Source organism: Alosa alosa, chromosome 6 (assembly GCF_017589495.1).
Source record: "Alosa alosa isolate M-15738 ecotype Scorff River chromosome 6, AALO_Geno_1.1, whole genome shotgun sequence".
In the NCBI taxonomy this organism is placed as follows: Eukaryota; Metazoa; Chordata; class Actinopteri; order Clupeiformes; family Clupeidae; genus Alosa; species Alosa alosa.
In genome coordinates this window covers 11,755,097-11,780,245 of record NC_063194.1, presented here as the reverse complement: position 1 = coordinate 11,780,245, position 25,149 = coordinate 11,755,097, and the positions used below count along the sequence as shown (strand labels likewise).

The following is a 25,149-nucleotide window of genomic DNA, read 5'->3' as shown; positions in this document are numbered from 1 at the left end:
AGTGCCTCATTTCCAAATCCCCCCAGCTGTCCCACTCGTAAGCAAAAGACTCATGGACACGTTGCTTTGAATGCCAGCACCCAGCATCTCAGGGTCCATAAAAACTAACAATAGATACATGCTTGTTCACAGAGTCTCAGTTTCAAAAACAAACAATTCATATTTGGAATATACTGTATATCTTACAAACTCTCTGACTTTGACATGACTAATTCATCACTTGTTTTTAAACATGAGAACAGAGACGGGATCAGATAAATGGGGTGCAGATTCTAACATACAGTATACATTTCACACAGAGGGACCAGAGTTGAGCCAGCCAGACCTGGGCTAGATCTGTCAGTCTGCTGCTAATACAGGTTGCCCTCAGCTCCCAGGACAATAGCTCAAGACTCCCAGAGAGGCAGCTCCTCCGAAAATAACCCCTTGCCATCACATCAGAGCTTCTGTTGGGAGATTTACAAGCATAGTAGACGTATTGCATTCTGAAGACGAGGGTGTGAATTTTAAAAGCTGATCTATATAAATATAGGCCAATAAAAAATCTATATTTCATTTATAAGACACTTTTATCCAAAGTGACTTAGATATGTCAATTTGCTGAAGGGCACAACGGTGGAAGGCGGTAATTGAACCCACAACTGTACAGGGTACAGCATGCTAGACTAGTCCAGCAGCTTAGCCACTACGCAACCACTGTACCCTATAGGAACAATAGGAACAACTCAAATACAGTGAACATTCAGATGTAAATTCATGAAATAACCACAAATAACCTGGGGTAACATTAAGATATATTATATGCACTGACTGATATTTATAGTCCTTGTAGGATTGTATGACTGTGGATTTGAAAATGGAATATCACATTTCTGATAACTTCAGGCACAGACATTTTCTTTGCCTTTAACTCTTGACTGAAGGTCCAAGCCAATACTTGCACAACACTGCCCCCCTATGGTCACAAAAAGTAACTCATTATTTTCAAATGAGGCTCTGCAACATCAGGTGCTATAACCTTATACCTCCATGGCTATTACAAAGGACTGTCCTTTATAGTTGTTGTAGTGGTTACTGCTGGCTAATGGACACAGAAATTGTCAACAACAAATTGACAACTTTACTAAGACTGATCAAAGACAGAAAAGTAAAACTCTAGCCACATATATACATTTGAATTGCAAAAAGTCATATGTTAAAATGCAAAGATAAGGAAATGCCTAGGCTAGACCAAGCCTACTATAGTAGGCTAACATATTTAACCTTATCATTGCTAACAGTGTGTGTGTGCGTGTGTGTGTGTGTGTGTGTGTGTTTGTGTGAAAGAGATAGATAGAGAGAGAGAGAGAGAGAGAAAGAGACAGACAGACAGACAGAACTGAAAAAAAAAAATGGAAATGGCCTGCTCATGGTCTGGTTGCTAAGCAACTCAACTGGCAATGTCTAACCTTGTTATTGGACAAAATACTTTTGTCAGCTAAAATGTCACACAACCATAATGCTGCAAGATATTAAATAAATAGGTAAAGTGGTGCGTTTAGTTATACTTCCAACATCCCAATTATTTTATTTATTTTAATTTTCATAAATAATATTTCCTGTTATTGAACTTTCCATTAAAGAGTGAAGGAACTGTCCGTGAAAATATATAAAATTGAGAGAAATTGTACTAGGCTAGTAGAATATTGCCAGCACATGTCCCTTCTTTAGCCTAGGACAGGGGTCGGCAACCTTTTTTGCCTGAAGAGCCACTTTTACCAAATGTATTTTTTTTAATCTCAGAAGAGCCACATAAAGATGGTTACAAGAAAAAGTTTGGATATTTAACGTACAGTTACTGTCATTCAACAGAGGATTTTTTTTAATACATTTTCTACTACTTTTAAAAGTAGGCCTAATGTGCAAGTAACTTGAAATGTAAAGTGGAATGACAAGTATAGGCCTTGGCTTCCCATGTAGGCTAAACACCACCCCCTATTTTCCCAGTGATCCTTTGGTATGCAAAGTAACATCATAGTTCACAACACAACTTGGAGAGCATGTGGAGAGCATTCATTCAGCATTGTTTTCTAATTTTTGACGGAGGTGGCGTTTAGAGGCTTTTGCATCTGAACTCTTCCTATTTTGAAAGCCTTTTGCTCATTTGTGCCTTTCTTATGGCAAGTGCTTGAGGCATACTCCAAGGGAGAGGAGTGCAAGCATACCTCAAGAGAGTAAGTGAGTACTTATTCACGTGAGGTGAGGGCAGTGATGTTGCTGAAAGGTGCAGATGACATGGCTAACATCAGAGGGGTTGCATAGAATAATCCAGAAACGCGGCATAAATTCCAAGCTTCACCATGGAGAGGGGCGCATCCTCTTCCAACATGAAGATCAGGGCAGGAGGTGAGACCCTAGGCTGCAAGCAAGGCATTGTGGGTAGTTAATTTGGCTGTGATGAATAGAAGGAGCACCCATTAATCTGATTAGATGGAGAAGACAGGGAAGGCGTAGCCTTCACAAGGAGGAGTGGATTACTTCCTGTGTTAAAGACACACAGAAATACACAGTACCTGTCCCCAAAAGGCCGATCCAGGGTCTGCCTCAATATTTTGTTCATGATACTTGAGATCATTTATGAGTTTTGTAAGGCCTGGATGAGAAGGGTTGGTGGCAAGACAGAAAGTCACCTGGGCTGAGGACTGATGACATCATTTATTCCACTGATATGCAAAAATAGATGTGTGGCTCTTTTGTGTTAGTGATGATAATAGTATTATAATATATTGATATTAAATGTTTTTTTTTTTTGGCGGAGATGGCACTTATGAAAACACATTTATGACATTGGTCTTCAGTTCACAAAAAGTCAAACTGTGCAGAGGTTCTGCTAAACAATAATCACTAAAAGGAAAATGAGATAGAACTACATTTTTTAACAGCTGCCTGCTTGCCTCATGTTCTTGTAGCCTAGTAGAAATGACCTTGACTGTTAAATGGAACATCTTGGCTTATTACTAGGCCTAATCACTAATTAGATATATGAGATTTACCAACGCAGCCCCAGCCACTTCGACAGAATGTACAATCCTTCATTCATTCAGTTGTCTCATCAATATAAAGGATGTCATGGCTGGGATGTCAGCATGACTCAACCCCTGTTCAATCAAAAAAAAAAAACTCCATCTATAATACTGTCTCGTTAGCGCCCTCCTCCCCTTTAGGATACCTCATGAACTGCATCCCCTCGAAGGGTTGATCACAGAGTGACTGCAGTTGGAGAGACAATAACTGTCTGCCACCCAGGTAGGTGAATCATATTTAATCAATATATAGCACGACTTTGAATAACGAAATATTTATATGACAAAAGTCGTATTTAGCATGTGTTTTGCTGTTCTGGTGCTAGTTCGGGCTGTTGCGACAAAATTGCGCCAGTCTCCCTTGCCAGACATGAAGCCACTAAGCGAATCTTTTTTCCCCCGTTGGGTGTGTGAGAGGTTGGGCCGAGTGACTAGCCAGTTCCTGATCGAGGAGACGGAATGTCAAATTGTGGTAAATTGGTGGACAGTACATCAATATTAAAGCAATACGCGTGGTTTATACAGAAAGTCGTATCCTGCAGGACTTGTATAGTTTTATATAACCTAACCTGGCAAATTCACAGGTGATGTTAACGTTAGGTCAGTTGATAACCACATTTCTCATCGCATGACGGTTTATTAATCTGCTTTGAATCTGCATTGAGGCTTTTCAAATTTGAGGTAAATTTACTGAAAATTTGTATGATTGACAAGTTAAGTTACCTGACCTCTTTCCTGGCTGACGTTAGTTTATGAAAGGGTCGAACCCAATGACACGAATTCTTTTGAAGATCGGTGTAGTGTCAAGCTAACGTTAATGTTAACTGTCATTGTTAAAACTGAAGGAAGGATGTTAGAAGAATTTATCATGACACTAGCAGTAATATTTACATCTATATCTCAACAGAAACAATACATATAACGTTAGATGACAAGTTTGACTGCTTATGGTCTATGCATTCTAGGAGACAAAATGCATTTTCGAAGCACTTTACCCGCGAAGGAAACATGCTTTTGTGAGGGAGACTTGTGCGACACTGACTGATTGGCGGGTAACGTGGGTACGTTAATGTTCGAGAGTTCCGAATCCTAAGCTGTCTGTTCCTTTCTCTACTAACATGGGGACCATGCATTAATTCGTGGCATGAAAACTTAGGGGTTTTTTTTGTGAGTCATCGTTTGCCGTGCCCGTAGTGTTTCTGGTGCTATATTACCGTTTCGCTGCCCAGTAAGGATGGTGCTGATGTTGCCTCTGTGTTGAAAGGGACTGTGCTGGTTACACCTAACGTTAACGTTAGTTTTGCTGGTGGGACTCCTCCTAGTTTTATGTCAGAAGGCATCTGTGTAAACGGCCAGATTACACAGCCTAGACGAGCAGTAGCCAGCCAATTAGAGTTTTGTATTTTGCATTGCATGTCATCGATTTTGTTTTGTTCCAAATCAAGTCTCATTTGCGTCATTTTGTATGTGACCAATATTTGGGTTAATTACCAAGAATAACGTTCTCTGGTAAGGACTTTGGGATTTTTATGTTACCTACACCACAGCTATTATAGATATGTGCTAGGGTGTTGCTAAGATACGTGCATATTCTGTCTGGAAGGCGATGGCCTCCCGGTGTTGTCTTTGCAGAGGGCTTTGTCTTTGTGCATATAATAAGGATGATGTCTGATACGAAATGCGAAATACAGACTGACCTTGGTGAAAATGGCTCTTATTAGTACGCAAAGTGCATGTATGAATTTTATTGGAACATCAGCGCAGAACTCTAGGACGACCCCAGGCTTTGTTCGGAAATAATTAGTTCGTAAAAGAGAAAAAATAACAGATACAAAACTGAGCACTGAGAGTGTTGCCACATTGTGAGTATATCTAAGAAGATAGTTATATCGCAGCTGTAGGCTACAGATTGTATTTGAGCCGGCAATTTTCTGGCGATATGGACACACCTTTTCCCTTTTTGCGATTGCGTTATGGATGACAGGGAAGATGAGGGTGAACCCTCAGTTCCATTTATTCACCGTTTTTACTCCTCTTTTGGTGTTGTATGCCTAAAACACGCGCTTTAAAACTATGGCATATCATAGCAATACAACGGTAAGATTGTCCATTACCGGCACGTTGCACTCCTGAGATGGAAGAGAAAAGCGCGTGCCTTCATCTCGCGCAAGTTCCTCTCCCACGCCCATATCGCGCCCCGTTTCCTTAATGCCGCATGTTAGTGTGTGACACAAGATTTCCTCGTTGACAATATAACCCACTGTTTCAACGGCGCATCTTATTGTTTGGCGATTGTTTGCCTCCGCTGGTGATTTTTGTGTTGCATTTGTGTGTGGTAAACCAATTTATGTCTTACGGGCTATTATTATGTAGTTATTTTTCACTCTGCACTATTCAATAATTGTACAGCACAGCAACCACAAACCACCAAGGATAGATCACGTTAACCCAAAAAGAATAGGCCAGGCAGCTTCATAGCCTGTCCCTTTAAGATGCTCTCCATTAAGCCTGTCTTCCTATTTCACGTTGCATAATTTAATTACTTACACCAATTAGTGGGTCCCCTTAACATTATAGAGAGAATGTTAATTGGATAAGCTGTCCCATGGTTTGTGGTTGTAGTATAGATTGGACCTGGTGCATCAATTTAATTTCATGCGAGCATTCTGAACTGAAATTGAACAACATGACAGAGGAGTCATGCATACATTAGACTAGATGCCTTCAATTCTTCAGAAGTTGTTTTAATATTAACCAAAAAAGACAATTTGACCATACCTGGCTTGTCTCTGCTTGTCTCAGATATTGGCACAAGGAACCTGTGTGACAGACAGTATAAGAAAAAAATGATGTTTGTGTCAGTTTGTCACAGTAAAAAACAATATGTTTTAGCATGAAACCAATTTTCAGCACTTTAAAGAGATTGGATTGAATACTGCTTACTGCATGATTTTTATTTGCCTCAAACCACCTAACAATATATCCTAAAACTGCCTAATATGAAGCACATTCCACTGCAAGTCGTGCCGAGAGCCACTTCAGACACGGTGCTCCCCGCAATCTTCTATGGTTATCCTTTTTCAAGCTCACTGAGATTTCGCCTGTGGCAAGTGTGTGTACGTGTGTGTGTGTGTGTGGGAGTGTGCCAACAGTGGCTTGTGTCTATTCGTATTTGTGTGTGTGTGTGTGTGTGTGTGTGTGTCCTTGCTTGAAAATGTGTGTGCGAGCTAGTGTGTGTGTCTTTTCGTGTGTGTATGCCCTTGCTTGAAAATGTATGTGCAAGCCAGTGTGTGAGAGCTACTGTGTGTGTGTGTGTATGTGTGAGCTTGCTTATGTGAAAGTGGGTTTGTGAGTGCTAAGCGTGTGTGTGTGTGTCTGAGTGTGTGCGGCGCGTGCACAAGTTCTTGGCATACAGACCTCATTTTGCTGCAGCAGTATCTTGGTGCTGCTTCTCCTCCTCACCCCCACACACCCTGCCTCAGACAGCTGCAGGCCTGTCGCTAGGGCCATGAACGGCACCCAGCAACAGATGAGTCCCTGGCAACGGGCAGCTGGACTGCAGGCAGATCCATGCACAGACCAGAGAGCAGAGCAGGGCACCGGGGATGAGTCACACGAGAGAGGGATCATAGACAGACAAGTAGAGCCCAGAGAAACACTCGTGCCTAGATAATCACACAGCATGTGCATCCAGTAATGTGTCATATTGTGTGATTTTGGTACATTTTCTAGAACTTTTCTAACAGTTTAGAAAAAAGCCTCTGCTACACTGGGCTGTATTTGTGGGGCCAGCATTTGCATCCAGTAATGTGTCATATTGTGTGATTTTGGTACATTATGTTGGTAATTTTTAAATTTTTAAAGACCTTTTCTAATATTTTAGAAAAGCCTCCGGTACACTGGGCTATATTTGTGTGGACAGCACTGAGATTATCGGACTTTTCATTGGACTGATATCTTCATTAGAACCTCTGATATGTCCAGAGCATGTTCTTGGTTCATTTCATGTGCATCAAAATGTTCTAGAGGTATTGCTAGCTAAACCCTTTATAACTTTATAACAGAGATATGGCTTAGTTTGAAACCAGTGGTGATTTGGCCCTTTATATCGAACACCCTTGAACGAGTACGCCTGGTCCCAAGCAGTCTAAATTGCTTTATTAATACATACATACACACCAGACCTATTATGATACATTGGCCAATCTTAAAGTCCTCAGCTCACAGCTTTTTTTTGTCTTCACTGGTTATCAGATGTACTTGGTCCTTCTGTGTCAGACATTTAAAAAAGGCTCCCCCCTATGGCAAATGATTCTGACCCAGATTTGGAAGGAAGCCATGCCTGATGTGGGCTGGACCCATCCCATAGTCCCATCATGTCGCTGGTTGGTTGTGCTTCAAAGTACCTCTTGCTCACAGCTGAAGAAGATGGGTATCACTGAGCCGCCATTTACCTTACATATGAGACCATGCACATCCTTGCATAGAGTCCTGTTTCCCTTGAATGGGATTACTGGCATTGCAGGTGGGGTCCAGCAATTGCCAGTGGTATTTTGGGATAACCGTCATCAGCTGATGTTGTGTAAAACTGGAATGAATTAGGCTTCAGCAAACTACTGTCTAGACCTGAAATTCTGCCATCCAATCGGAAATTAGAGGCTTTTAGCAAATAAAATAGCAAGTAGTTAAACCTGCTAGGTTTAAAATCTCCATGTTATTATAGAATATACCATCTGGTATTTATTAGTTATTGGACATTTTCTATTTTATTTTGCAAGATCAATTTCACTCTGAAATCTTATTTGTAGTCAGGCATTGATTTTCCTCTTGCAGTGGAGGCAGTGTTTAGCAGACTGCAGCCAAGAGGCGATGCAGGTGGGCTACACAGTTTCTGCAAATTTCAGCAGAACAGCCCAATAAATTAGGGCCCGTCTCATTACAGCCAAGCTGCGCCCAATTCGCCGCCGTCTTACAGAGCGGTTAAAGGTAAAACCTGCTTAGGGAATGATGCCCAGGTCTCAGGGAGAGCTGTTCATGTGTCTCTGTGTTTTCCTGGATCAGATTAGGAGGCTAGTCTCCCGCTGGTTGTGTCCTCTCTGATCTTCTCTGTGCCAGTTTCTCAAGGACAGTGTGCTTGCTTGCTGGTTAGACAGCAGACTGAAGAAGGCCATGATGCATGGTATGCAATGAGAGGAAATGGCTAGGTTTCATGAAATCAACCTGAGCAAGAAGGTCCAATTGCTAATCATCAGCAGACCTAAAAGCCCATGAAAATAGTGTTGATGGTCTTTGGTGATGGTGATCGAAAAAGCTTAATGCCAGTGTTGTAGGCTATAAGCACACATTTCAACAAATTCTTAATCAAATAAGACATTCAGAGAAGATGATTCCATGCGTAGCATGCGTGTCACAGCAGATCTCGGGAGTCCCAGAGGGAGCTGGCACCAGCTCGCGTTCACGCTACATTTAGCATGTAGCGCCGGCGTACAGGGCCTTGCCGGTGGTGCTCCCCAGCCCAAGGACAGCAAATACTTAGCTTTGCTATCACTAGCCATAGCCAATGCTAGTCCACCTAGGCCCAGCCCTCCGCTCTGTCAGGGGAGGGGGAAAGCTGTCCTACCAAAGGAAAGCAGGTAGAGAGAGAGAGAGAGAGACGGTATGAAGAGTGATATAGACAAGAGAAATAGAAAAGGGGAGGGAGAAGGGAGTGGGTGGTGCAGGGAGAGAGAGTGGGGCACAGATAGAGTAGGACAGTAGAAGGAAAATGGAATGGGAGAAAGAGAGTGGGAGAGTGATTGCAGAGAGAAGAAAGAGGGAGGGAGGGAGGGAGTAGGGGAAAGGGAGGGAGACACAGAAAGGGAGAATTATAATGATTAACTAGGCAGGGGAGAAAGAGAGGAGAGGGAGTGAGGCAGAAGAGAGGAATAGGGAGAGGCAGTGTGAAACATGGAGGGAGACCGAGGGAGAGTGAGTTCAGGGGAGAAACAGAGAGAGCATAATAAAGGAAGGATTGGAAGAGGAGAGAGAGAGGAGAGGGTTAGGGTGAAATAATGTGTCCTGTCGCATTCTCTAATAGCAGGACAGAGGAAAGTAGGTCAGAGTCACCGATGTATCCCAGTGTGTGTGTGTGTGTGTGTGTGTGTCTGTGTGTGTGTGTGTGTGTAGATGTAGTCTTATCACTGGGTCGATAGTGACTGGCACACACACGCATAAGCACACAAGCACAGACACACACACAGCTTCCACACCGACAGTTGACTGGGACTCGATTGACGTACTGTACACACACACACACAACCTAAACACACTTTACATGTAATCATACAGATGAATAAAGACACACAAACAGACATACACACACACACACACACACACATGCAAACACACACACAGAAAGAGAACCTCACAAACTCTTTTAGGCTTGCTGATGTTTGTGTGAACTAACACCACACGCTCAGAAGCTTTCATTACACCATGGCAGCCTATCGTTTCTCCTCACCACCTCCACACACAAACTACCGGGTCTACTGCAGACAGGGCCCGCTGAGTTCAGCCAGCCATGCGTAACGTTGGCGTTAATGTTGGCATACTCCTTCCGTGCAGCGCCTGCTAGCTGATTCAAGGCCAGTTAGCATGACTCAGACCTGCCCTCTCCACCCAAACCCAACCCAACCTCACCCTCACCCTCTCCTCAGTCCAGTTACATCACCAGCAGGGACCACTTACATAATTGGTCTAGCTGTAGTGGACTGGACTGGTGACAAGGCTCCGTCTGGCCTATATAAAACGCAGCTTTAAATCGTGACTGTTGGCCATTGGAAGCCACTCTGTGTAATTCGCTTGGCTCTTGAAAGTCTCTGAGCTCGCCCTGCCTGCCTACATCATGTGTGCCTGGGAGCGGTGAGAGAAGAGGAGAGGAGAGGCAGGCAGGGCGGCTCTGAGACTGATGTGATTAGCTTTGATATTTTAGCAGGAGGGGGCCTTACGACAGCCACCCAGAATAGAATGGCTGAGCCTCAGGTTGGAAATGGGGACGAAGGCCCATTATGGAAGGACAAGAGAGGTCTTGTAAGGTTCCCTTAGCGAAATATTCCCCTCTTTTGATAGAGGAGAACCAACGTAGAGGAACTACCACAGAATCACATATAATTTGTGTTTTTCTGATGGATTCAATTGAAACTTTCGACATACATTACAGTGGGACATAATGTATGGTATGGTTAATTCCAATGACATTCACCCACACATTATAAAGGCTACTTAGTTTTAAGTCAGCCATAGTGGCAAAAATGTTGACTGTCAAACTGAAAAACTGAAAAGCCAATACAAAACACCAGAACAGCTAGCTTTAGTGTCCTTCACAGAGACTCCTGTCGTTGTACTGTGTACACCCCGCCGGGTTAGATACACATGATTGACAGGCATATCATTGACTTCATTGACACACTCACATTCATGTTAGTTTGATTTGATATTTGGTGAATAGCAATGAGAATCAGATGAACATGATATAGCCTGGAGAGGCCCATGCTTAAGTTACTGAAGGAGCTACTGCCATGATTTTGCACCAGACTTCATCCATATTTTATATCTTTATCATGACTACCTAAGCAGGAAGGAAATAAGTTAACAGATGAACTCAGCCTTTGCACAGAATCCCACCCATTTTAAGGCCAGCTGATTTAAGCAGAGGTCGATGTATTCCATGTTTGAGGTAATAGCTCTAGCTAGCCTCAGAGTGAAATATTGGGCTTTCTCATTTTGAGAACACACTGCTGATAAAGCAGGGTTTTTAGTGATGACACGGTTTCTCTGAAGGGCTCATTTAGTTGCAGTGCCTCTGCTAAAAGGTACGGTGTGGAGATTTACGGCTGTGCTGCATTTGCCTATGTGTAGTCAGTGTGGATGCTGAGGAACAGCAGGTTGTTAGTCCTCCACAGGAAAGAACTCTGATACCCGCCACCTGTGTGCTGTCTGTGTGTGTGTGTGTGTGTGTGTGTGTGTGTATGCCTGGCCAAATAAGCATATGTGTTGATTTTGTGGCTTCAGTGCCATATCACCATATATACCACCATATATAGCTTCCATATAGATACCACTGTTCCACTTTACACTATTGAACAAATTCATTCAGTTTAACTACTGTATAACTGCTTTATTTCATTGTAATTATCATGGTATTGGCAAAGTCCTCCTGGACCTAGCAACCTGCTAGAACTGACACCAATTGCATCTTGCGAAAAAAAAAACACTGCCTCCTGGGTACTATTGCTTAAATATTTCACATAACAATCTTGCAGAATGTCATCGCAGCTCTCTTTCAGATGCCCACCCAGACAGCCCGACCCACTCGGGGTCTCTGTGTGAGATGGCTGTGAGATGGCCTGTATAAACCAAACCTACACCACAGCGGAGGCCGAGGTGCCAAATAAGTCTGTTTGGCTGTCAGAGGGAGAGAGTGATTCCTTGGAGGATCTTCAGCGTTTCATATGTGTTCTAATGGAGAGGCTTTTAAGATGTTTTATTGGGGTGATATGACAAGGCTATTAGTGAACTGAGGGTGTTCCTGCTGTGTTCTGCTTTGATTTAGCAGTGGCTAATTTGTTTGTCCTAAGGGGCCTACAGTAGAGTGGTGCAGTTTATTTTGGAAACGATAGCAGTTCTGCCACAGTAGAGAATACATCATAACCACTGAAGAGGAATAAACAGACTGTAGATAATTAAGCATCAACTGTGTGCAATTAAAACTCTGAAGTTGTACAGGCAAACCTCAAATCATGCATATTACAGTGTGTCTTGACTGAGCAGTGTACATTTAACCTTTCAAAACAACCAAATGGTGTCAGAAAATGTGGACACAGTTTAGGCTAATTAAGGAACCTCTCAAAATTACAAATAGCCTAGGTCTAATTCAAACAAATGTAAGACAATAGTTTTGAGATAGATGTTAATGTTGTGTGGTCGTAGCCTTTGTTAAAGTAGGCTACAGTCCCTCCAAGTAGGATACGCAGAGCTAACTCAGAGATCTTTGATTCCGTCCCCCCGCAGTGTTCTGTGGGTCACTCTGGAATGTTCTTCACGCTCCTGACTCAGCTCAAACAACAGCAGGCTTCTGTCTAGAATGGGCAGAGTACAGCCAATCAGCTGTTAAGCTTTGCTTCAAACCATCTGCCTTTAATGGACAATTTTCTCTGCTTGAATTCAAACAGACATCTCTCTCACACATGATTCAGCTTTACACTTTTGGTCAATTGCACATGCATTCCATTAATTCTTTCACTACACCTGTAATACAGCATATTGTAAGAGAACCACATAAACTAGGCCAGTGGTTTTCAAAGTGGGGGCCGGGGCCCCCTGGGGGACCGCGAGGGGGTGCCAGGGGGGCCTCAGCAAGTTGGAAGGAAAAATAAAGTAAAATATACATATTACTATGAGGGTTGTTATACAATGCCATTATAATAATTTGGCGCATATCTGAACATTATATTTTCCATGATAATGACTGGGAGTAATAGTAAAGTGATAGCTCTCTAGCAGAAAGCCCCAAATGCAATTTTTACACACTGCTCCATCGCAAAGTGCTTGTGGCTAAAATAATTATTAGGATTAGCTATGTATTTTTACATTTGCCGTAGTATTGTCGATGGGTTTAATAACACATCAAGGGGGTCCTTGGCCAGAACCTAGTAGTATTTGGGGGGCCTTGTCGTGGGGCCAGATAGGGCCAGACCCCTATGGGACTATTTTCCCCCTTTACGTCTATCAAAATAAAACTTTATTCAATAAAAGTATCCATGAAAAGTAACATTTTTTGTATTACAAGTTTCTTTGAAAATGAATTTGAATATGCAAATAAGCTATACACTATAGGCTACACAGCTATACAATATAGGCTACCCAAAATATACCCGCATAGGCTTAATTTTTTCCTTTACTCCTACCACAATAAAACTTTACACAATGAAAGTCTACCTGAAACAGGAACACATTTTGTATTAGAAGTTTGTTTGAAAATTAATTTGAATATGCAAATGAGCAATATACTAATCACATATGCCCAAAATACACCCTAATGGGCCCATTTTTTTCCTTTACTCCTATCACAATCAAACCTTGCACAGTGAAAGTATACATGAAAAGTAACACTTTTTAAGTTTCTTGGAAAAATCTATTTTAAATATGCAAATGAGCTCAACACTAGGTGTAATTGACTTATGGCCAAGAAGTCATAAAGTCACAAGTAGAAAAAAACGGACCAAATAACTATTCTTGTTCATTCAGTAAGTTAACGTATGCATAAACGCGATAAATTTGAAGTCACTTGCCACACTTACCACCTGGGTCACTTGCCACAAAAAGACTTAGACCCTGTTCAGACTGTTCAGGACTCAGACTTCAGAAAGTGGCCCAAATCTGATTTTTTTGGGGTCAAGTGACCAGGTCAGACTTCTTCAGAAGTCACTCGCAGAACACTCATCTTGCCCAGATCTGATTTTTTCAAATCAGATTTAGACCACTTCCATATGTGGTCCTGAATCAGACCCAGGTCTGAACGGGGTCTTATATTGACCTTAAGAATTGATTGCACAATCTTGTCTCCAGTTGCTTTCTAAATTCTTGTTTTTTTAATTATTTGCGAACAAGCCTTACTTAATGACATTCCCCCACAGATAACATCAGAAGAAAGTCAGAATAGCCATCTTAGTCATTACAAACTCACAGTTGCCTGATTTATCAGATGAATATGACCCAGAGGAGAAGAACTAAGCAAAGAACAAACCAGGAACTGAGGGGGTGCCAGAACCAAGAGCCACAGAGAAGGGGTCCAGGATCCAGGCTGGATTTTTTAAAGAAAAACATAAAAAAAAAAACTTTAAAAAGAAAAACTAAAAAAAAAGAAAACTCCCCTGTTGTTGCTACCTTGTCGTGGTGGGGAGGCTTGTGTTCCTCCGTGACCCTGAAGACTATACCGGCGGGGGTTATACCCCTGGCAGGAACTACCAAGCCAGGCAGTTTTCAGGTTAGAGGCCAGTCTAAAAGCACCATTGGCAGTAGGATGATTGGATGAAGATTGGGCTTATGTATTTGTCATATATGTTTGACATGAATGGTGTTTCTGCCTATGCAAATTAGGACATATTCAATAAGTGTGGAGCCATGTGCATATTCAAATTCATTTCAAAAGAAACTTGTGATACAATAACAGTTACTTTTCATCTATACTTTTACTATGTAAAGTGTTATTGTGGTAAGAGGAAAGGAAAAATTAAGCCTATTTGGGTGTATTTCGGGCATTTAATTAGTGTATAGCTCATTTGAATATTACACATTTATTTTCAAAGAAACTTGTAATACAAAAACTTTTACTTTTCATTGGTACTTTCATTGTGTAAAGTTTAATTTTGATAGGAGTAAAGGAAAAAAAATAACCCCATTGGGGGTGTATTGTTGCCTGGCCTTCTTGGCACACATCTCGGATTTCCTCAACTAGGATTTCTTAGGACTTTTAGTATGTTGTTCTGGACACCTCATAGAAATGATCTGCAAAAAATTCTATTACAATTAGTCTGTCGTAAAATGCTTCTTTGCCTGGACTAAAACTGAGATTTAATATCCACAGAAGGGTCAAACAGACTGGATAAAAAATAAAAGTTCAGCGCGGAAAAAAGAGGATCAGGCAGTAGCACAAAACTGAGAAGGTTAGAATTCACTAGAGGGCCAAGTTCCAAGTCCTCCTACTCTGATTATTTTATGTCAAAGTGGCGCCAAATTGAATGGGGTTCAATGGAATGGCTAGGTGGAACTGGTCTTCTATTTAGCCTCAGATCCGCCATAGTGTCTACGCTCTCTGAACGTTCGCCTGCCCCCTTGGTTGAATTCAGTGAACCCAGATATTCTTTAGAACGTTCATTTCCCAACATTCCCGTCACACCGGTGTGACGGTTACCTTTAAATAAGGAGTCAGTCCAGATGTGGAAGATGGAGTTGATTGAACCAGTATTCAGTAGAGTGGTGATGAGTGTGGAATGGGTGGAGCCAGATTAGGAGAGAACAGTTGTCTTGTGGACGGTTTGTGGGATCTGCCCATCTGAAGGACTGGAATTAGCTCCCATTCCTCTATTCTTCAAAGAGAGACATCGCCCTGCCACACAAAGCCTTAGTGGGCAATCAAAGTAGCCAACCTTCACCTCCCTCAAACTCTTTCCCAAACAATAAGTAATCTAACTAAGCATCTTAGTGTCTTGAAAAGCACTATACAAATTAAATGTACTATTATAACAATTATAACAAACAAACAACAACAAAAAAATGAGTGAAAGCTACAGACTAGACTTTTCGCTTTGTCATAACTTGAATGGGTTCTAGCAGTATAATTAGGGGGATTCTGCGTTCCATTTTATGGTGCTAAACTTTGGTTTATGAGTAGGTCTGGAGATAGAGCACATAGAGTAAATAGAACTGCTGTATCCTGGACATTTTTGCCCGGCGTTTTTAAATAAGTTATGATTCCTTGGAAAGGACACCCTTTTATAAGAACATGTACAGTTGCTTTGTGGTAAGGTGTGTTTTGTCAGTATGTGTGTGTGTGTTGCTGGTATGGTACTGCAGGCAGGATCACGCCATGCTGTGTGTGCCAGTGTATGTGTGTGAATCTCTGAGTCAGCAGGCCAAACTGCATCATCATGGAGATGAGCATGATGGAACAGGGGGAGGTGTCAAGGCCATAGCATCCTCCTGCACACTCCTGCTCTTTTTTCTTGTCTTTTTTTTCCACATTTGTCCTGTATAAACATGGCACAGGAGGGGACACACAGTGTCCTGCGGGGGTGGCGGTCGGGGGTGGTTTGATTTCGGCTGGAACAACTACTGCAAGGTCATCTCACCCTGAGTGATGCTTAGAACTGATCATATTTCCCACCACCAGTCTGATTTCATTTTGGAAAGCTTACACTTTATAACCAGGTTCTCCAGTTTGATACTTTGCACAGTGTGGCAAGTTGTGTAATTACTAATGGTCAGATGGGGGGGGGGGCATAATAAAAATCTTTAAAATTATGCCCCCAGAGTGTAGCACTGTAGCTGCTTGGCTGCTCTAGCTGTTGGCTGCAGCAACTCAAGCTAGGTAGCATGTTTCTTTCTTTTTTTTTCCGTACCGACAGTACTCAGATCTATGTGAAAAAATTTTAAGGTCAAAGAAAAAAACGCTAAGGCAAGATTTTGTCAACTGGTTATTGGCCTGGGGTGCAAATAGGATTGTTACTGAAGCCCAGATCCTCAGAAAAGAATGCCATGACCTTGAATGAAAGTCAAAGTGCAAAGACGCTGTCTATACTGTACGCTGCAATGCATGTCACCTGTCACCATGTCTAAAGCGGTTAAGATCTGTCAGTGTGTGTTTGGGGCGATGTCAGGCTCACCACAGACATGCCTGAGAGACTGTGTGTGGTCCAACACAGATAGGTCTGATGGCAATGCAAGTGTGTGTGTGTGTCTGTGTGTGTGTGTGTGTGTGTGTGTGCGTGCGTGTGTGTGTGCATAGTGTTGATGTCACCATCACCACAGGCTTCTCACTGAGAGAGAAGACCTACATGCTCCTCCTTGTGTGTGTGCATCGGGTGTGTGTGTGTCAGAGCAATTGTCACCGTGGCTACCATTGGCCAGTAAAGGGTAGTGTGTCGGTGAGTGTGTGTGTGTGTGTGTGCGCGTGTCTGTTGTGTGGTTGAGTGGCGTGATTGGGGGCACTGTCAGACAGATGGCGTGTTTACCCAAACCAGCATGCTTCAGAAGGGCATCCGCCAGGCTGGCACAGGCGGGCATGGCATAGGACCAGTCTGCTTCCCACTCTGCCCATCAACCTCTGCTAGCAATTCACGACGGCCCATGTAAATCCCTCAGATTTCACCCACTGCTCGTAATACCAGTAGCGTGTAATACATAGGCTGCAGGCCTGCAGGGTGTATGAAATATGACTAGAATATTAGGCTAACTCTGCCTTTAATAAGACAATGAGTGTTGTCTGTAAAAATGAGAAGGAAAGCTTAGAGTGGCAGCCTAATATGAACAATCCATAAGCTTAATGCCTGCAAACAGCAAACATGTTTTGGTAATGTTCATTATTAATGAAATATTAAATGATTAATGAATTAATACATTTTTGATAACGTAATTAAGATAATCTCTTGTGATTAATGTCAATTTAAATAATCTTAAGTTATTAATAGTTTGAAATAATAAATGAAAGGAGTGGTAGCTAATGAGTGTTTATGATATGGAAGGATGAAATTATTTTGGTCTTGAACTTTGTTTGGTGAATTTGGATTATTATGGGATGCATGCATGTGAGTGTATGCAGGGGCCAGGGGGATATTTCATGCTAGACAACTGTGCCTATCCCCGCTTGTGTATGTGTGTGTGTGTGTGTGTGTGTGTGTGTGTGTGCGTGTTTGTGTGAGCATGCATCTTTGTGTCCTTTCTCTCGCCCTCTCCCACTGACAGTGTCCTCCTGCTCCTCTCTACCTTCATGCACTCGCTCCCTTCTCTCCCTCCCTCTCACCCTTTCTGCTTGCCATTTTATCTGCTCTCCTCTACTTCCTCGTTTTTGCACACTCTCTCTCTCTCTCTCTCTCTCTCATTATTTGCTGTCTTGTTTTCCTTGCTTTTGCCCTTCGTTTTTCCTCTCTGTGTTGTCATTCTCTTTTGTCCCTCTTTCATTTGGCCTCTCTGCTCTTGACATTTGCTTTCTCCCATTTCCACCCCCTGTTTCATTCCTCCTCTCTCTCTCTCTATTGTCCTTTATATTACATCTAATCCTCTGTCCTCCTCTCCCTTGTTCTCTCACTCTCTCTCTCTCTCTCTCTCTCTCTCTCTCTCTGCATCCCTGTTCCTCTTTCTCCCAGTCTTGTCATTTTCCTTCTGGAACAAGAGAGGCAGGTTTATCCTGCATTAGTACAGCATGTCCCTTGTTGCTCTCTCTCTCTTTCTCTCCTTCACTCTCTATATCTCTCTCTCTCTCTCACTCTCTCGCTTTCTCTCCATCCCTCCCTCCATGCTTGCTGCAGAGATGGTGGTTGAATATTAATGAGCCAGAGAGCCTTGCTTTTGGGCCACAGCCCAATCAGCTGCGTACATTTGTGCAGTGCTGCGCTGGCAAAGCCACACCCTTTGGCAAGAGAGACAGCGGATCGATGAGGGGGAATGAGAGACGGAGAGATGAACAGAAGGTTGACAGGGAGAGAGAGATGGATAGATAGATCGTTGGCCTAACACACTCCTGCATCAACCCAGCCCCCCAACACCAATTCATTTCCTCCTTGTCCACTCAGGCTGCTAACAGTGTGCCAAGGCTTTTTAGGGGAGAGCGGGCATTCATCTTCAGGAGAGGGGGAAGACAGATAGATAAGAGCGAGTGGGGAAAGGGAGAGAGAGAGAGAGAGAGAAAAGAATGAAGGAGTGAAGAAGAGGAGAGACAGCAACAAAACAACCCAACCCTTTTAGGCAAACTCACTCTTTATGCCCCTGTCACTCTCTGTTTGTTACTCTCCCAACCTCTCTCTCTTTTCCTCCCTTTTCACCCTCTCAATTCTCTCCCACTCTCTCCCTTCCTCTTTCTCTCCCTCGCTTTCTCCCTCCCTCCCTGTCTCTGTCTCACCCTCTCACCCCCCACCACCCCTCTCTCTGTCTCACACCCCTTCCTCTCTCTCCCTCCTCCTATGTCTGTTTTCTGCTCTGTGAAGCCTGCTCTGCTCTGGTCCTGCTCCGTTCAGTGTGATTGTTTGTGAGCTGTGCTGCTGGCTGTCGTTGGCGCATGGCCTGGCAGAGAAGTACCACAGACAGCGTTCAGAGAAGGTGAAGGGCACCAGTCAGCGGGGTGCTCTGGAAAAGGGCACGACACATGTAGTCTCCCGAGATGCTCAGATGCCAATCAGACATAGAAGAGAACTGCTGTAAACCTCAGTGTGTGTGTGTGAGAGAGAGAGAGAGAGAGAGAGCGAGAGAGAGAGAGAAAGAGAGAGAGAGAGAGATGCTGGTGGGAGGGGAAGTGCAGAGGTGCTACTCAGTGCCATGTGGTGATCATGTGGTGACAGCATGCAGCATCACACTTCCAACTGACTGGCTATTTCATTGGCTGTTCCAGAATCATTCTCCTCTCTAATAGGCTGTTGAGTTTCTGAGCTGGGTGTGAGAGAGCATCAGCGGTGCTCTGACAGTCAGTCAGTCTTACAAACTCACCGCACCCTGCAGCCTCCAAGTGCAGCTCGCCTGTAATGAGCAGACACAAAAGCCAGCCCTGGGCAGCACCCTGTTATCTTCCACATACGCAGACACACACACACACACACACACACACACACCAATACACATACACCGATACACATACACAGACAAACACACACACACTGATACACACACACACACAAAGACAAATAGACACACACACACACACACACACACACACACCGATACACACAGACCCACACACACATACCAATACATACACACAGATACAAACGCACAGACACACGACACAAACACAGACATGCATACACACGAAAGCACGCACACACACACACATACACACACATACACATACCCATGCACACGTACAGAACAAAGCAGAGCCGTGGCGCTAAGATAAAGGTGTGGGAATTGGCTCTTAGGAAAGGCTTACTGAATCCGCCCTGGGTCTCTGCCAAGCCGATTGCTACATTTTGTCATTGGATTTCCTAAATAGTGGAAAATAAAGAAACATGAGTAAAATTAATTTGCTGCGCATGGAAGAAGGGATGACACAAAAGTATATATATATAAAATATATAGCTGCTGAGAGACAGAGAGAGAGAGAGAGAGAAAGACAAAAGAGGAGGTGAGATTCCTTCTCAGTGTTGTAAATTCGTGGCTCTCCACCAGATCACAGATGGGAGACGTGGTTGCCAGGTGCGTGCGAAAAATCCTCTTTTGTGCACAACGAGCTCCTTCTCAGACGTCCAAAACCCAGACACAGCTTAACCCTGATGTGTGCCCGCTAAGCAAATCAACCTGTCAGCTCCGGCACCATGCCACAGACACACACACACACACATGCGCGTGCATGCACACACACATGCACACATGGGGGATGAAAATGAATAGTCTCTATGCCAGAGAAAAATATAAAAGCAGAATGAAATGAAAAGCAGAACGCTTTTATACGCAGTGAACCCAGTGAGAACAAGGGTCATGTATTAGTGAAGAGTGATGCATTGGAGTGCTGTAGAGGGTGAAAGAAGCAGAGGGATGAAAAGAAAGTGAGAGAGAAAGAGAGTGATGGAAGGGGGAGGGTGTGGTACTAAGATCCTTAAACACATGGCTTGTGAGTGATATCACTGCCCCTCAATAATAAATGAAGGAGCTGGTGTAGGGGCTAAAAGGGTTTGGGGGATGAAGTAGCGGGCCGGACGCACACTCACAGAGCATGTCACAGGGCATGGGGGGGTCGGGCGTGGGGAGGGGGGTGCCACAGATTTGGGCACAGTGCCAACAGCGCTCCAGGCAACAGGATCTCAAGGCAGTTCAGTCACAGACTTCAGAGGTCATTTAAGCCCAGTGTTAGTCGCTAGTACACACACCTCTCGCTCGTTATCCCAGGTTTACACTGTAAATACAGACAGGTTTGGCAAGAGCACCCTGTTGTCATTACACATCCCATCTCACCTTCCTTCCTCCCCCACTCATTACACTTCAGCTGCTGCAATCTAAACTTTAAAGTCCTGACCCTCTTAACTGCAAATCTGCGGTTACAATGGCCCTGATGACAGGAAGAGCACCTTTAGCAGAACCAATCCAGCCTCGAGGGATAAGGGTGGGATAGGATGGGTGGCCTGGGTGGAGGGGCTTGTCCATCTGCTTTAGACTGGCAAGAGAAAAATCTCTCTGTCCACCTGTTGAGGCAGCTGGCAAACATAACAGGCTTACCAGGATTGGCATTTGACATTTAGTGCTACCTCCAGATCTTGACACCTATTGCCTGTGTCAGGGTGTACTAAAAAAAATGCATGTGTACCTTGTGGCTGTGGGGACACTTTTGTGTGTATGTGTGTGTGTGTGTGTGTGTGCTGTGTAGGTGCACTCCTAGACAGTCATTTTGTCACAGAGATTTAGGGCGAGATATTGAAGAGTAGAAGGGCTCTGTACTACAACAGAGATGGAGAGGGGTGGAGAGAGTCAGAAGAACAAAATACCAAAGAAACTCTGTCGTCAATCATTTGTTTAGGCTCTGGTCCAATAGCCTATTCAAGACAATGCTTGCTATCCTGCCATTTTGGTCTCAGCTGATTTGGCTGGGCTCAGGAAGAGAATCTGCTTTTGTCTGGTGACATTTGATTGATTAGCCAAAAGGAAGGAAGGGACAGGCCAAGATTTAGACTGAAGATCCTCTGTTTGGCTTGATACTTAATGCAACTGAAGTTAAAATGGCGTCAAAGTCAAATGTATTTGATTATTGTGCTCCTTGTTGGTGCCCCCCACCCAATCCCAATCCTCCCCCACCTTTTTTATGCAGCCCTTGCCACTTAATCTACTAAACCCCTCTTCTACTGCACTTTTTAACCCCCCCCCCATTAATGCACAAATAGGCTGACACCAGACATAATTTCACTGCATTTCTTACTTCCAGTAACTATATGCATGTGACAATAAACTTCCTTGTATCCTTGTATCCTTGTATTAGCACATTATCATACATAATCGTCATTCAGCGTGCTTTACATAGACAGAACAAACAAATAAAATGGAAATAGCCCAAGACACAGACGGAACAAACAAATACAATGGAAATAGGCCAAGTAAAAATGTAATATAAGAGAATAGAAAATAATAATAACAATAATCATAATGATAATAATAATAATAATAATAATAATAAAAATAAAATAAAAGTAATAAGGTGTGTTTAAACATGGCATCATCTCTCCTCATCAGTCAATCTGTCCCAGCTCTACACTCACATACACACACACACACACACACATGCACACACAGGAGAGAGACAGGCAGAGGCAGAGAGGCACTAGCAGATTCTGTCATCAGGCTCTCCAAATATATGTCGGCACAATGCTCACAGGAAATGCCTGTGCCACTGCAGTGTGAAAAAAGCCATTACTTAATGGATCAATCCATCACAGAGAGGCTGCATGCTCTGAAGCAGCTGCAATTTTACTTTGTAATGGCTGTGGGATAATATGGTCACACATTTAGCTGCAAAGAGAGAGAGAGGTCTGCTTTGAGTTGGTAACAGCCTGTATGCTATGCCTTAAAGCAGATGAGAAGACGTGAAATGAATAAAGAGGCCTAAATAGAAATAAACAGATCGTCAAATGACAAAGGATGAGCCTCAGTAGAGTGGAAAGCCTGTTTGGCTTTTTAAAAATGTTTTGTTTGAAACTGAAAAAGATAAATATTGATAAATATAGATAATATTATATAACTACACATGATGCTTTAAACTCAACTGAATTATACCCTCATTTACTTTAGTGTAAAACATCAGCAAGCTGTAAAGCCGGTAGAGCTCGAAAATGTGAACTTTTACCTCCCACTTCCTGGGTTTGGTTGAACCCAGCACGGCTAACCTACAATTCTGTATGCTATATGCGGTTGTGCTGGGTGGTGTCAGATGTTTGCCAGTGATGCCACATGATCTACAGACAGGCCTCAGCAGATGTTCCTTCCTTCTTGTAAGTAGAGAGGACGGGACTCTCTCTGCCTCCACTCATGGTGCTGCATGGTTGGCTTCAGCCCGCAGAGGAGAAGACCAGTTTGACACATGTGCCACAAAATGACACCTAAGGACAGGCTGCTACCCGCACAGTCACATGCACTTCAACATTCACTTGGACACACAGACATGCTTATTACAAAAGGGCCGTTAAAAAGCATACTTCTGTAAATGTGCACACACATACAAAACACATATTTGTGTGTATACACACACATGCACGCGTGTGCACACACACACACAGCACACAGGCGAGGCAGTCCTCACGTAAACAGACATGTATAGATATAGTCAGCAGTCATGCTAGTCACCATACAGCATACACCATACACACACAGACACATACACACACACACCATCAAGCTGACAGGAAATGGAGATGGTTGCTATTGAATAGACTGTGTGTGTGTATTTCCAGGGGATCTGCTTCCCTTCCACATGCCTTGAGGAAATCCTCTCCCCTCCTCATTAATCTCCTGGCGATTAAGCCTTATATCCCAGCAGATCCTCTGCTGTGAGAGAGCTGTGGAGAACAGTAGGAAATAACGGGAAAGTGTTCAAATCCTTCGGAAGCATGTTAAAGGTGCTGAACTTAGCACCAAACATGTCCCCTCTTCGCAAAGACTTTGGGCAGTGAATGTGAGTTAGAGTTTTATTTACTCACCACTGCTGTCCTCTTCAGTCTGTTCAGGGCAGGACAAGTCATTCACAGGATGTGACCCTGTGGGTAATTCAATGCTGTAATATAGAGCACTCTGCCCAGTGTTAGATTTTGGGTTGCTTTCTGTTTTTTTGCTTAGTGAATGAGTTATGTCATATTTTGCCCCAAATGTGTAAGCTGTGACCATATGAGCCTGTGACCTCTGGCCCTGATCTGGCTCTGATATGGCCCTGGCCTGATCTGGCTCTGATATGGGCCTGATCTGGCTCTGATATGGCCCTGGCCTGATCTGGCTCTGATATGGGCCTGATATGGCCCTGATCTGGCTCTGATATAGCCCTGGCCTGATCTGGCTCTGATATGGCCCTGGCCTGATCTGGTTCTGATATGGCCCTGATCTGGCTCTGATATGGCCCTGATCTGGTTCTGAAGGATCCACGTTAGATCTAGGCCAAGTCTGGGCCCGTATGGGTGTGTCGGCTGCCTTTGCTCCCCTGGCTGCCCTTATGACAGCTTGTGTCTGCAGTTTGTGTCTGCATGTCTGCTGATCGTTTGGTGCCTGTGCCACTAATCAAACTTGACAACAGCTTGTTTGCTGTCTGCTGTAGAACAGGAGCACCACAGCAGTGCTTTCCCTCACTGCTTTCCCCCAAAGCTGATGCCAAAACAGCAACCACCAATCACGACACTTCCACTACTAACATAAACAGTATCCTAGCAATGAATGGGAATCATTCATTACTAGGTCTGAAGATAGATGTTTCCCACAGCAACATGCAAAGATGATAAATATAGAGGATGAATTGAGGAGGAAAGAGGAAGTTGAGAAGTTTTGTAATACTTCAGCATAAGTAGCTGTAGCTGCAGTGGAGTTTCTGCAGTGCATCCATCAAAGGAAGGAAACTGTTTATCTCCATTTTTGATGTGTTCGGAGGAAGTAGCGCTGCTCCTGAAAGGGAACAGAACAGGCCCAGAAGGCCATAGTAACCACAGCAGTTATTTTTGGACTCTCCAATCCGTGTCTGTGCGCACACACTTGAGTTGGTGTGCCAAACCTTGAGGAGACAGTCTTGACCTGGAAAGTGTCCTGAACTCCACCCACCCACTCATAAACCACCCTGTCTTTCCAAAAATCAGACAAGACAGGTGCCCCAGAGGGCAGCTATTCACAGTTAAGCTTACTATTTAATAGTGTATTACACAACCTTATGTATGTATGCTGCACATTGACAGAGTTAAAACTACCAGTCCAGTTTTAGTACTAGATAATTTTTAGTTGCCATGACTGAATGGATTTGGCTGGACGTTATGCAGAGATGTTGACGTATCATCTCATCAGCCTCACTGGAAAGTATTTTGCTCCCAGCTTTAACTTTTTCTTCAGTACGAAAGGCTCGTCGTCGTCAAGGACAAACATCCAGTATTGATTTATTGAAAGCATTGTGAAAGGCTACTTAGGCTAAATGCTTTGCTTGCAAAGGACAAAGGGCCTAAAGCAAGGTCTTGCTGATGGACTGGCTTCCTAGGAGTTTAGAAGGCTATCTTGATGTGGAGCTCTGATATCTAGGATTATTGCATACGTGCAGATGCCCCTCATACTAGGTGGCTCTGGAACAGATATGCCCCTGATCAGGGTTGGACCTGGCCCCATTCACTTCAGTAGCAGCAAG

General features: G+C 43.5%; 1 protein-coding gene across 10 annotated transcripts in view; it reads left to right on the top strand.

Moving 5' to 3' along the window:
- Positions 1-3,202: 3,202 nt before the first annotated feature.
- maptb (microtubule-associated protein tau b) overlaps positions 3,203-25,149 on the top strand; it is a 52,821-nt gene continuing 30,874 nt past the window's right edge. For 3 of the 10 annotated variants that reach the window (XM_048244946.1, XM_048244947.1, XM_048244942.1), the window contains exon 1: positions 4,360-4,571. The gene's annotated coding sequence lies outside the window, so the exon portion shown is untranslated. Of the gene's footprint in view, positions 3,286-3,451; positions 3,535-4,349; positions 4,572-25,149 lie in introns of those variants that run through there. The other 7 variants (XM_048244952.1, XM_048244950.1, XM_048244943.1 and 4 more) reach the window with 6 other exon arrangements.